This window comes from Nanorana parkeri, unplaced genomic scaffold (genome assembly GCF_000935625.1).
Source record: "Nanorana parkeri isolate BGI_ZX_2015 unplaced genomic scaffold, ASM93562v1 scaffold25, whole genome shotgun sequence".
In the NCBI taxonomy this organism is placed as follows: Eukaryota; Metazoa; Chordata; class Amphibia; order Anura; family Dicroglossidae; genus Nanorana; species Nanorana parkeri.
The window spans coordinates 3,054,806-3,068,487 of NW_017306293.1; positions in this window are offsets into that span (position 1 = coordinate 3,054,806).

Below are 13,682 nucleotides of genomic sequence, written 5' to 3' on the forward strand. Positions count from 1 at the left end.
TAAAATGGGTATTATCCCAAATTGGCGGCGAAAGTGGAAAGACACTTTAAAAAGCAATCATCATGCACATTTGACGCTGTGCTGGGGATCTTCTATGTTACAGTATGAATAAAAATGTGTAGCTTTTTCGGCATATACTTGGGGCTTTTAGTGGGCACTGGACAGTAAGGTACGACTTCCCTTTCTCTTCCAGCTTGGATTACTTCTCCCTTCTATGATCTTTCCTACTTGTCGTCGCCCCCCACACACACACTTTTTTTAGTTTTTTTGTTTTGTTCTTTCTATATGCTCTAGCAGGTTTTTTGAGGCTGCTTCTTGTTTTTTACTTCTTCGGGATGTTACTCTACCCTATAGAACAGTGCTCCCCAACCTTTTTATCGCAGCGGACCGGTCAACGTTTAATAATTTTACCGTGGCCCGCTTAGGGGGGGGGGGCGTTGATTGTTTATATTTTAATACAAAGTGCAGGTCCGGGGGTTGGGGACCACTGTCCTATGTGATCAAAGTAGATAGATATTAATTAAGTGTCTCGTTTAGGAACCTAATATATAAATATCTCTACATGTACCAGTAGTTGTACCGAGTACTGTACTTGGTATCTTAACATCCTTAATTTGTAGGGTATATTTTATACATTCCCAGAGGAAACCCACACAAGCACAGGGAGAACATGCAAACTTACAGATAGTGTCCTGAGCCGGATTCAAACTGAGGACCCCAGTGCTTCAAGTTAGAAGTGCTAACCACTAAGTCACTGTGCTGCCAATATGCCTAATGAAAGAAAATAAAAGGAGTGATTGTCTAAGATCTTACCTGCTCTGCTGCTTAGTAGCAAACTACACATCACACGTCATGTGTATGAATTATATTTTTTTTTTACTTTCGGTTTCCCATCTGCATTCTACATTCTTCTGAGGTCACATAGAGACAATGGGGGGAATTTATCATAGCAATTGCGTGTGTTTGAACTTGCTCGGAATATATTTAACACACTTTTCGCCAGATTTATGTTGCTATGTAATATTGTTCATAAATTAGGTTAAATAGACTAGAATTTAGTAGGAAGGAGGGCACAGCTTACCAACATCAAAACATCATCCCAACAGTGAAGTATGGTAGAGGGAACATCATGATTTGGGTTTCCTAAGTGTACCAAAATATCCTACAGGATATTGTCAGAGTGGCTGTCTGCTAGCTGAAGCTTAGTAGAAGTTGGGTGATGCAGCAGGACAATGACCTTAAGCATCTAAGTAAAGTCATTGCAGACTGGCTTTAGAAAAAGAAAATGCACCTTTTGGAGTGGTCCAGCCAAAGCCCAGACCTTAGACTTTAGACCACAGAAAGGCTGTGAAATGACCTTCAAGAGTGCCATTCACATCAGACATCCTACAAATATATCTCAGCTGAAGTAGTTTTGTAAAGAGGAATGGCCTCCAATAGCGCTCCCGGCTGCCTCTCTCGCTGCCCGCTGGCTTCATTTCTGACGTGGTCTTCGGGGGCCCCCGCTCTTGTGGGGGACCCAGGACCATGGCAAATTAGTTCAGATTAGAGAGCACGGAACAGTGGCAGACCTAAGGAACAAAGGGCCCTGGTGCCAGATTTTTTTCTCGGCCCCCCCCTTCCTGCTCCCAAGGGGGAGGTGCCGGAACTGGATCTCACTGGCCCCCAACTCTCTCTGCACTAAGGGAGCTTACACTCTAATGTCCCCCCACAGTCACACACTATTATTTTACAGTCATATAGCTCTGACATATACTATACAAGTACTGTACAGAGAACACTGAGCCAGTCTCTGTACAGAGGAGCTTACATTCAAATGCAGAATGCCGTCATCTATAGAGGACTACAAATCCCAAAAATACATTATAAAGCAATGCAGAATAATAGTACAGTAATACCTTGGTTTACAAGTAACTTGGTTTGAGAGTGTTTTGCAAGACAAGCAAACATTTCTGAAAAAGTTTGCCTTGATATACAAGCAATGTCTTGCAATAAGAGCAACATTTTTTAGAAAAGCACCACCCGAATAAGGCTGTAGCAGTGCGAGCGATGAGTCTCTTTAATGACAATGCAATGTCGCATTGAATAGATTCCTTGTTAAGGTTTCACGAAATGAAAAAGATTCCATTGAGTCAAGAGATATCAGTGATTCCGCTAGTGATAGTGAAAGTTGTCCTACACAATAATCCTCCTCTCTCTTGTCCCCCTCACACCGGCCACTAAGGTACCGGTAATCGGCTTATTTTTCTTTATATTTTGTACAGTATTATATTACAGTACAGTATTGTAATACATTTTATATGAATATTTTTGGTTTGTGGAACGAATCATCTGAATTTCCATTATTTCCAATGAGGAAATTCGCTTTGATATACAAGCGCTTTGGATTACAAGCATGCTGCCGGAACGAATTATGCTTGTAAACCAAGGTATTACTGTATATGAATTTGGTACATACCCTGTTCTGCCTCTCTGCTCTGGAATGCCGGCCTGATGTCTTGCGCAGAGGGTCTCAGGAGGGGTGCGGAGGGCCTCAGGGGGTGTATAGAGGGTCTCAGGAGGGGAGATGTGCAGGCGGCAAAATCACTGTAAGCTGGTTCCAGGTGGTTCCACAGAAGGCTTCAGCACAGGACCTAACACAACTGAATCAATTTGAAAAATTGAATTTCCTAGCTGCAGAGGTCAGCGGTGTGACGCAGAGTGCAGAGGTCAGCGGTGTGACGCAGAGTGCAGAGGTCAGGGTGTGACGCAGAGTGCAGAGGTCAGGGTGTGACGCAGAGTGCAGAGGTCAGCAGATGTGATTCTGAAAGAACAAGAACTTACAGTGCACACAGATGTGATTCAGGTGCTCTGCCCTCTTTCTCTCCAGGTGGTGGTGGTGGGGGTGTAGCCATATTTCAAGCATCTCTTATGTTGAAGCCCCCAGCAGACTCCTCGTGCCTTCTCCCTAGCAGACTCAGAGGAGAGAGCTGAGAAGAGCGATCGCCGCTGCGGCAGCCGTTCTTATGGGGCCCCCGCTCTGCCTACAATAACCGGAACGCTCGGGACCAGATCTCAGGCCCTGGGGCGGCCGCACCGACTGCACCGCCAGCAGTTCCGCCCCTGGCATGGAGCAGAGCAGAGAACGCTTATTTGCTCTGCCTCATGTGGGTAGCGACACAGGAATGCAGCCTTTCTGTCACAGGAGAACGAGCACAGTGCTGTGCTTGAACTCCTATTTTGGAGGTGGCAGGGTCAATAAAGAGAACCTGTCACCTCCAAAAGCTATCCCCTGTGTGATAGCAATAAAGTCAAGTGAAAAAAAAGTCAAAATAAAATAACAATTACAAATGTAAATACATAAAAATTGAAAAAATTATTAAAAATGTTAATACATAAAAATGGAAAAATTAAAAGGCGATAAAGTAAAAAATAATAAAATAAATGATAATTAAAAATAACACTTTTTCCAAAGTAAAAGAAAAACAATTAAGTAAAATACAATTAAAAAAATTAAAACCAACCCTGCTGCACCCACCATCTGCATGTGAATAAACACATGCATAGGGCAGTGTGTGTGATAAAGAATAGTGTACAGAGCAAAACCCAAGGTTGGCATCACACCTATGTGTTAACATAATGTGCGACAATGCCTATGCCACAGTAAGGTGCAATTTATCTTGAATGACACCCCAACACTCTAATCCAAAACACCTTCAATGCACCTGCGTTACCAGCCGATTCAAATTAATGCGTTGCACAGCACAGTATGGTCATCAGTTTGGGCCCTAAATGCAATGTAAAGTAACCCGTTCAACCGAACAGAATCCAGCTTGTACTTATCTGACTTCAGCAAAGTAAAGTCTTATTGGTTGATAGGAGTTCTTGCACTGTCATCTTAACATGATGTCAATTGTAACAATACTCAAAAACAATTTTCTATCATGTTGAACATTTTCTTGACATTTACCAGTTCAATAATTGTTTTGAATCATTTTAGTAAACAAGCAACAGTCATATATATTTTCTAGTCAAATAGAGAGTCCCACCGCACTCCTGACCGAGAAACCCCATACAATGTGGGGTGGTGCTGAAGTGGACGCAGATGGCGACGCCAAATACTTGCAAAACAGAAAGATGGTCACCAGCACTCCAGGTTTTCTTCAAAACGAAATCCTTTTATTCCTTCTCACAGGTCATATCACCATGCGTGGCAACGTTTCGGAACCTGTCCGGTCCCTTCATCAGGCAAACAAAAGTGATAAAAGTACAGAAAAAGTGTTGGAAATATATACACCAGTGCACCAACCCATCAACCAAAACACATAGTCCCTGTGGGAAGGAGCTGGGAGGGGGGTCCAGCCCTGTGGGACTATGTGTTTTGGTTGACGGGTTGGTGCACTGGTGTATATATTGTGTGAAAGTGTTCAAAGCCTCCAATTTGAGGCAATGGAAATACTGAGAACACATTGCTGACATATAGGTTCATCCAAAGGAGGATACAGAGAAAAATGCCATCCTGGAGGCGGGAATGGGACAGTTTATTACGCCTTGGCTGCTTTTTAATGTTATGGGTGAAAATGACTGTGCCCATGTGCCTTTTTTTTCAGTGGAAATTACGTACCATCTAAAAAAAAAATAAAAAAATATAGCCTTACTTTTGAGATAAATAATCCTTGTTTTGAAAAAACAAGTTTAGTGAATTGAATACTCAAGAGTTAAATAATGCATGATTTTTTTTACCTTAAAAATGTAACATAGTAAAATGAGCCCACGATTACAATAAAATGCTTATTATCAGTCATAAAATGAGTAAGGCAAATGCCAGCCATTGGAAATCTGTGTGATAACATTGCTAATGATTAATTCACATGTATGAGAAACACAGTAGAAATTTATGGCAAGCTATTATATTTCATTACAGCCTTGTGTAGATGCTGCTCATAAAACCAGAACAGGGCTTCATATGCACAAGTGGCAAAATGATTCTTTGTAATCATTAGCTATCACAATATTATTACTTCGAATAAATCATTGCTGGAACAGCTGCACAGATATCAATGCATTTACAAAGTGAATACATTCTTGCTGAACTGTGATACAAATGTGTTTGAAACAAGAGTTGCATTTCATTTATCAGTAATGGGGCGAGCATTTGGTCTCATGCACACTGGTGTGTTTGGGAGCAAATATAGGCGTATTTGCATACAGCATAACATATGCCTGTACGTGCTGTGCCCAGGAGCCGCAGTTGTTTCAGTTTTCTGCCTCAAGTATGCTCGATTGATACATGCGAGTGTATATGGATGAAGATAAAATATATTTGCCAGACCTTGAAGTCAGGCTGTTACCCAGCATTGTCTTATGTCTATCAATAAGGATCTCCTCTTCTCCAAATAATGTTTAGGTCTTGCTTCCAATTATCAGTGAAGCGGCTGAGATTTGTTCTCTTCAAATTGCAATACCCAATGAACAAATGAGGTTTAAACGTGTGTGCGTGCAAAACTATGCTTACACTTTTGCAGTCAAACTTGTGAAAATCCCACTACATGCTTGTTATGTGTTCCTATTTAGCATACTAAAAAATAATAATAATAAAAACATTCTTATGTTTTAGATGTCTCTATTTAGCAGGCCTTTTTAATTTAAGTAACAGGAAACTCTGTATGTCCTAACAGAAAGACTAAGGACAGACTGAACTCCCCTTCATTATCATACACAGGGTTATTCACAAAAGGGTGAAGAGTTTGGAGAAGGCAGGCAAAGTGAACAATCTAGGACAGCATAGCTGAACTGGAAAGTGAGCTGAACTGGAGAATTTTTCCAAATCAGCTATGTTGTCCTAGATTGTTCACTTCTCCTGCCTTCTCCAAACGTTTCACCTTTTTGTGAATAACCTTGACAATGTCTTCAAGGCTTTAACTCTTTGTTAGAACAGACAGTCCTGCTCATCTAGTTTACAAGTGATAATGAAAACCTAGCACAGACAGGGTTAAATATATGAAACGTAACTCCCCCCCACCCCCCAACAGTGAAAACTCAGCAGGATGTTTCAGTCCTGGAGTTAGCACAAAGAACATATAGACTCCAGAGAGAGAGACATGATTCTGACCCTGTATAAAGCATTAGTAAGACCTCATCTGGCATATGCAGTTCAGTTTTGGGCACCAGTTTACAAAAAGGATGTTGTGGAACTGGAGAAAGTGCAGCGAAGGGCGACTAAACTCATAAGAGGCATGGAGGAGGTCAGCCATGATGAAAGATCAGCTGACCTGAATTTGTTCTCTCTGGAGAAGAGGTGATTAAGGGGGGACATGATCACTATGTATACACACATAACACATAAATGGTCCATATAAAGAGCTTGGTGCCAAATTATTCACGTTAAGGTCACTGCAAAGGACAAGGGGGCACTCTTTGCGTCTGGAGGAAAAGAGGTTTAACCTTTGCCTATAGAAAGGATTATTCACAGTTAGAGCTGTGAAACTGTGGAATAGACTCCCCCAGGGAGCTAGTTCTAGCTAGCTCAGTTCATTGTTTTAAAAAACATCTGGATGTATTCCTAAATGCACAGAATATTACTGGATATTGAGTTCTTATAGGTATATTAAGCATCAGAGATTGTTGATCCAGGGAATATCCGATTGCCTTATGGGATCAGGAAGGAATTTTTCCCCCCCTGTTGGAGCAAATTGAACCATGCTTTATAGGGTTTTTTTTGCCTTCCTCTGGATCAACAGGGGGTAGCTGTGGGCATAGTGTTCTGTTTAGGCTTTTCCTTTTTCTTTTTTTTTTTTCTCTTTATCTCTAAAGGTTGAACTCAATGGACTTGTGTCTTTTTTCCACCTGACTAACTATGTAACATCTAAAAAAAAGGTAAGTTGCAACTCTTTAAAAAAAAGTTTATGTGAATGGGTACATGTAACAAATATGAAGTAGGTGTTATAACAATATGCTGCAAAAGTGGAAATACGCTTTAAGGTCTAATTAGAGTATTGTCTGAGGCCCTTCAGTTCCTAAAGATGTTTACATTACTAGAGCCTAGGCTATTGACAGCTAAAGATGATTTTCTTGATGTGATGCTTTCTTTATACTGTACTTAGTTGTTTCCATCCATATCAAAAATGTTTGAGGATGTCCCATATAAGTGCTGTCATTTGTAATTACTAATGGATACCTGTTATCGCTTCTCTTTCCTGTTAAATCTAATAGAATGTTCCTTTACAAAAATATCATTTTTTAGTTGTAAGGGCTGGTGCAGACCTAAGCGATCCCGGGACATGCGATTGTGTGCGGGTGCACATAGTGGTTGCCATGCGCCCCTATTGATTTCAATGAGGTTACACCCGGCGTGGCAATTGCTGAAAAAAGGAATATGTACCTTTTTTTTTGCGACGTGCAGCTTTTTTTTAGAATGGCACCATCAGCTCGATCAGTGGTGGTGTGTGACTACGTGACCGAACGGCAATCCACGCGGTTTTGTGCACGATTGCTGCATGGTCACAGATCGTGCAAGTGTGAACCTGGCCTAAATCTTATGCATGATAAGGAAAAACGGGTATGTGCATTCTCAGAAATGAAATCAAGTGTACGTATCTTGTTGCCCTGGTTATATCCAATCAATAACATTGACATGTCATTTTGTATGTTATACTTGCTCCAGCAATGGGATTTTTTGTTTACCTTCTTGTGTACGTTTACAGGAAGTTGTCTCTTTGTAAAAAATAAATGAAATGTGAGAACTTTGTCATTTGGTAACCACAAGCTAAGTTGTCTCCACGCTTTGTTGGAAATATGATCCAATTTACGTGCAAAGTTGTTGGAGAAGAAGGAAGTTCTGTTGTCCCTCAATATAGTTCTCTTTCCAAAAGCAGAAGATATCATTTCTTCATGATAATGTACAATATATTAAATTAAAGTTTGTTTAGAGGAATATAGGGGCTGCCATTGCCGACCTTCTTCTAAAATGACCTAGTTGCCTAGCTTTTATGGTGACCCCTTTGTCTTTAATACTTTCTAAGCCATTGATTGGAGCAAGTATGCAGATTAGGAAAGTCAGAGTAAAGTCAGAAGTCCTTATCTCCATATATGTTCTGGGTTTGTGACTTAAAGCACAGAAATTACAACATTAGTCAGGGGACTAGTATGTGCAGAATGAGAAATTAGCAATGGCAGATTCTATGCTTATGCGTAGACAGTAAAGGCTGTTTGGGTTCTCAAGTAGGCTGTACAGGGTATATGGTGAGCTGCGTGGGTTCTATAGTGGGCTGTGCGGGGTCTATAGTAGGCTGTGCAGGGTCTATAGTAGGCTGTGCGGGGTCTATAGTAGGCTGTGTGGGGTCTATAGTAGGCTGTGTGGGGTCTATGGCGGGCTGTGTGGTCAAACATGCGCATAGGTTCCGCGTGCATCAGCGTATGTGCGCATGCGCGCGATTACGAGCAATACCAGCACGAAAGCGTTTCACACGCACATGCGGAATGGCTCTCACAGCGCCAGTTCTATGACTGCTTGCTGGACTTCTCTGACAGCATGGGTGCAGACAAAGAGACCCTGCAGAGCCCACCACAGATTCTGCACAGCCCACCTGAGAAGTGAAGGAAAAATCTCAGCAGTGGGACATAGACTGCAATAAAAATAGATAGAAAGATAGAGATTCTAATCTTTCTTCACGCTACTGAAAAATAAGATTTATATTGCCATTTGTGTTGCTGTTGGTGAAACCTCCACTCACGTCTTGTTCTGGTGATAGAGTAAAGGTGGCCATACACTAGCCTACGGGCTGTAAAAAAAAACAGATTCTCCCATACCCACTAAATAGACAAATCTCCCACTGTGTCCTTTGTATTCTGACAGTTGATTGGTGCCGTCTCTGTCTGCCAAGGCTCCTTCATTCGGCTCCTTTGCATTTCGGATACGGGGTAGAAGGCACCCACTAGGTGAAATTCACACAAAGTATGGCCAGTTTAAGAAAAGGTGAGGAAAAATCTCTCCAACATGGACACAGAAAGCTAACAGACATTCTAGGCTTTATCTACTCTATCCAAAGCTAAAGAAAAAAGTTGTTTATGTATTGTGTCTGTTTCTTTATTCCTTTTCTCTTTTATCCCTCATTTTGTATATATAGGGGTTAATTTACCAGATAGGCAGATAGGCTGTTCGCTATGCAAGGAAATTTTCCTTTAGCTTAGTGAATGTGGTAAAAGAATACACAATCATGTGCAAAGCATACCCAATCACATGCACCACGAGTACCTCACTCACTAAGTGAAAGGGAAATTCCCTTGCAAAGTGAACAGTCTATTTGCCGTTGGTTAACCAACCCCACAGAGTTTATTTGGTGGAGATGCTCACAATTATAATAATGATTTTCTTTTATCGCTACAAAGTACAACTGAAATTCTATAGGTCTCGAGTGAGGTATTTCTTCTCGCAAAATACTGAATACTCCCGTTGCTATGGATATAACTGAAGATATCAAAAACAAAACCAAAGTCTAACTTTGCAACATCTGATCACTGTAGATAATAAAAGTGAATACACATTTATTGCAAATAGAAATATCAGTGACATTTAGACAGCAGATAAGGACTTTACTCGGGCTTTCCCTCCCTGCTTAGCTGTTGTTGGCCAGTGTCTCTTCAGAAGGACGCCAGCAATGGCAGCCTCCTTGTAACTATCAGGAAGACTTTAATTTTGATTTGACTTTAATACTCAGTTTTGTATAGCGTTGGTTTGTTTTTCTGCTGTCTTTATCCCATTTGGGAGAATTCCCTGTATTGTCCTGGAGACATAATCAGAGGTGAAAGGAAATCTCTAAAAATGAGGGGTATTTCCTAGACATGTGCACCAGCAAAAAATTTGTTTAGTTTTGATTCGGATTTTGCGTTATTTCTTTTTCGGGATTCGGTTCCGAAAGTCAATTCGTTTCGGGAATCGGATGAAATTCATTAGCTGTCCGTACGAATGTTCGTTTCAGTTTCGTGTTCATTTTGTTGCAGCAAAGTAACATTTAAAAACAAATATTTTTTAAAAATGTCACTTTGCTGCAACGAAAATTCGTCCGCAAACAAAACTTCGTACAGACTACCGCTAACGAATTTCGTCTGACATTTAGTTTTTGGAAATTCGGATTCGTTTTCATTCGCCATTTCTGTTATTCGGAAATTCGAATGCAACAAATTTTCCAAAACGAATCGCACATGTCTAGTATTTCCCTTTTAGACAGTTGTCTGCTGAACAACCATCCATATTAGAAGTCAGGATGAGGTTCTGATTTGCTGCGACAGTGGTTTCCTAGTAAATCCAGTTGGTTTGAAAACTCTAATTTTTTTTCAGACCATAAATATTTTTGCCTGGCCTTTGAACCATGGCCATTACACCATGGCTGACAAGGACCAATAAGGGACCAATCATTGGCCAGTGGCAGGACAGATATTATCAGGGAGAATAGGCTTAACTAGTTTATGCCTAACTTTTTTTTTACTATGCTAATAGGACGGTGTATTAAAAGTGCTGTAGGGAAAGGATGAGATGACCAACTGTATAGACAGATATTAGTTAATGAAGCTGTGCTTTAGTTCTGTGAATTTCAGTGGTGGGGTCTTGTTTGCACCTCCAATCCCCAAGAGCTGCAAACAAGGTGAGGCATTCCCCCTGCCCGCCCCCAGCCCGATCACTGAGCTATGTGTGGAGGAGGGAGGGAGAAGGGAGGAGATAAGTAGGAGCCTCCCTTTCCCTCACTTGCTTGTCACTGGTGAGGCATCGAGATAGATTCTACATATCAAAGACACAGGCAACAATAACAAGTTGACAGAAGTTTTAATCATTCCCAATTTTTTTTGGCTATACATGGACTTCAAGGGGTCTATTTTATAAGAAAGAAATCATAGGTCATTCATCCAGTGAAAATGCTGGTACATTTGTTCTGTGTGCGAGTTCCTGCCTGTGCTGATTGCTATCAATAGCAGTATTCTTGTCTTTCTTTAAAGACTACAGAAGCATGCCACTCTATGTTATGGACAATAGGAGAGGGGTCGGGTTCTGTAATCCTATCTTGCTTCTGTTGTCCTGAAACAGAGGGGTGAGTGAGTGTTGTCATCCTAGGACTGGAAGTATGCTCATGGCAGAATGACCAGGTGGAAATAAGGGAAAATAATCTTACAATCTTACTAATACAGTCACCATATCTTAGGACTGGTAAGCTGCAATATATTCCATTTTTGTTTTTGGATTTAGATATGCTGCCTTGTACACACTGGGATAAATACTGTATCTTTGTGAGACCTAAAATATACAGTTCATCTAAAAGGAATTATTCGAAGAAGGAGTCAAAACTATTAAAGTGGACCTTTACCCATATCTTTAAAGTAACAACAAACACACCTTTAGAAATGTTTAGTAATGACAACCTACAAACACATACTTCTAGATAATTGCCAGCTTTGTATTCTTTGCATTCCTTATTTCTAGGGATGCACTGATACCGACACCAGTATCGGTAATGATGCCGAGTATTTGGGCGAGTACCAATTTTATTTTGGGCGTCACCTAGTGACGAGAAGCATGGCGACGGCTTCCTTGCTAATCGGGAAGCCAGGTGGCGAGTCTTTACTTCCTTAATGGGACTTCCGGTATCGGTATTTGGTATCTGCGAGTACCGGAAAAAAAATATCGGTACCCGCACTGATCAGGTGACAGTAGTTGCATGTAAACGCCTGCACACCGCATGTAATGATACGTGATATTATTACATTCGGTTAGGAATCAATAACTCTCAATGGACGCATCGATTGTGCATTCAGGGAGAGTGTCTTCTAACCGCATGTAATCATATCACATCCATTATATGAGGTGTGCAGGCGTTTACATGGAGCTGCTATCACCTGATCATTAACTTGAATAGGTGACAGCTGCCACTTGTAAACACCAGATTAGGGATTCCTGATGCAGTAAAACGCAAGTTTCTGATGCAGGAATCCCTAATCGCACCTACAACCTACAGATATGAATAGGAACTTATTGTGAGTGTATATTAGTGTCGAGTAGCCCCTGAGACGGAAGAGGCAGGGGGGCGAAGACGGAGCTCGTGTCGGGCGCCAAGGATGAGGAGGACGTTTTCCAAAGAGGTCAGGCCGTGCAAGGTAAGAGGACTGTGCTGGCAAAGCCCACCACAGATCCAGGGGGGGGGGGGCGCCCGAGTTTTGTCTTGCCTAGGGCAGCCCCAAACCTAAATACACCACTGACTATATACTGTTTAATCATGCACTAGCTGTTGCCTACAAAATGTGGGCTGCTCAACCAGAGCTCTTAAAGGAAGGGAGAGGTGTGTCTGCTTTAGTCCTCCAGGGCATTGAGTATTTCAGAACAAGCAAGGCGATTTGAAAGCCAAATTGCTATCTACAGCATCAACTCAAAATCAGACTTTAGTGGTTACATGTTAGATCAATGAATCCTGATACTAACAGGGTTATTCACAAAAGGGTGACGAGTTTGGAAGAGGCGGGAGAAGTGAACAATTTAGGACAACATAGCTGAACTGGAAAAATTCTCCAATTCAGCTCACTTTCCGGTTCAGCTATGTTGTCCTAGATTAGTCGCCCTTGAGCAATGTGTCTCCACTCTATCAGCCAGACCTAATGTGTTTCCAGAAGCTTTTTGCTGTTTCCTGAGTATTTACTATATTCTGTGTCTTTTGCTCTGTTGTCCTTGGTGTTCTCAATTCCTGCGATTGTTTCTAGTGTGACCCTGTGGTTTCCTGCCTGTGTCCCTCTGTTGCATTTCCTGTGTGCTTTGTGTTCATCTTTACTGCTTGCTTCCCTGCTCTGTTTCTTGTTCACACACCCCTGCTCCCGTGTGCCTGCCCTTCCCCATTCATCTGTGTACGCTTGCTGTGTCTATTCCACTCTGCTCCTCTGTACATCTCCCTCCTGTCTCCCAGTGCATCTTAGTTATTCAGTTTCTCCATGTGTATCCTGCGTTACTCTTTCCTCCTGTGTTCCCTGTGCTTTGCCCGCTGTGTTGTCCTGCTCAGTTTCCCTGCAGACCCTTTTCGGTATTCGGATGCATCTTGGGTGTTCCCATTTTTTTGTGTTTGTCCTGCGTTCTGTGCAACACACACTCCCTTGCTACTATATCCTGCTTCCCAGTGCTGTTCTGCATAGATTTGTTAGCTAGTTTGCACGGGTGTGTAAGAGGGCTGCAACCTGGAAGTTGTATTGCAGCGCAACATCCCGACCAAAAGAGGCTCTGGAGAAGACCAGGCGCGTCTTATATTCTGAGCTGCTTTCACACCTGCATTCACATGCAGTCATCCTGTTCCACGCTCTCTGCATCGAGAGACTCAAGTAGCCCTACAGTTCCTATGACCAGTGACCTAGATTGCTCTGCAAGTCCAGACATTAGAATCCACTGAAAAGTTAGGAGAGCTGTCCCCTGATACAGCGCTAAACGAGGGTGGGTGGGCCTGGGTGTTACTGCTAGGTGTGCTGCTTCTCTTATGTGCGGTCTGGGGTGTCCGACGTTTGTCAGTGAGAACAGAAAAAATGAGGATGGAAGCGCTACTACCAAAGGGTGACACACCGCTCACAGGCATACAGCATGTGTCAGAGGAGTAGAGATGTCAGTGTTGCCGCTACCTAATAATCGCAGCCATGCGGGCGTGAGAGCCGAGAGGAATTCAACGGTACCACGCTTGAATTCACTG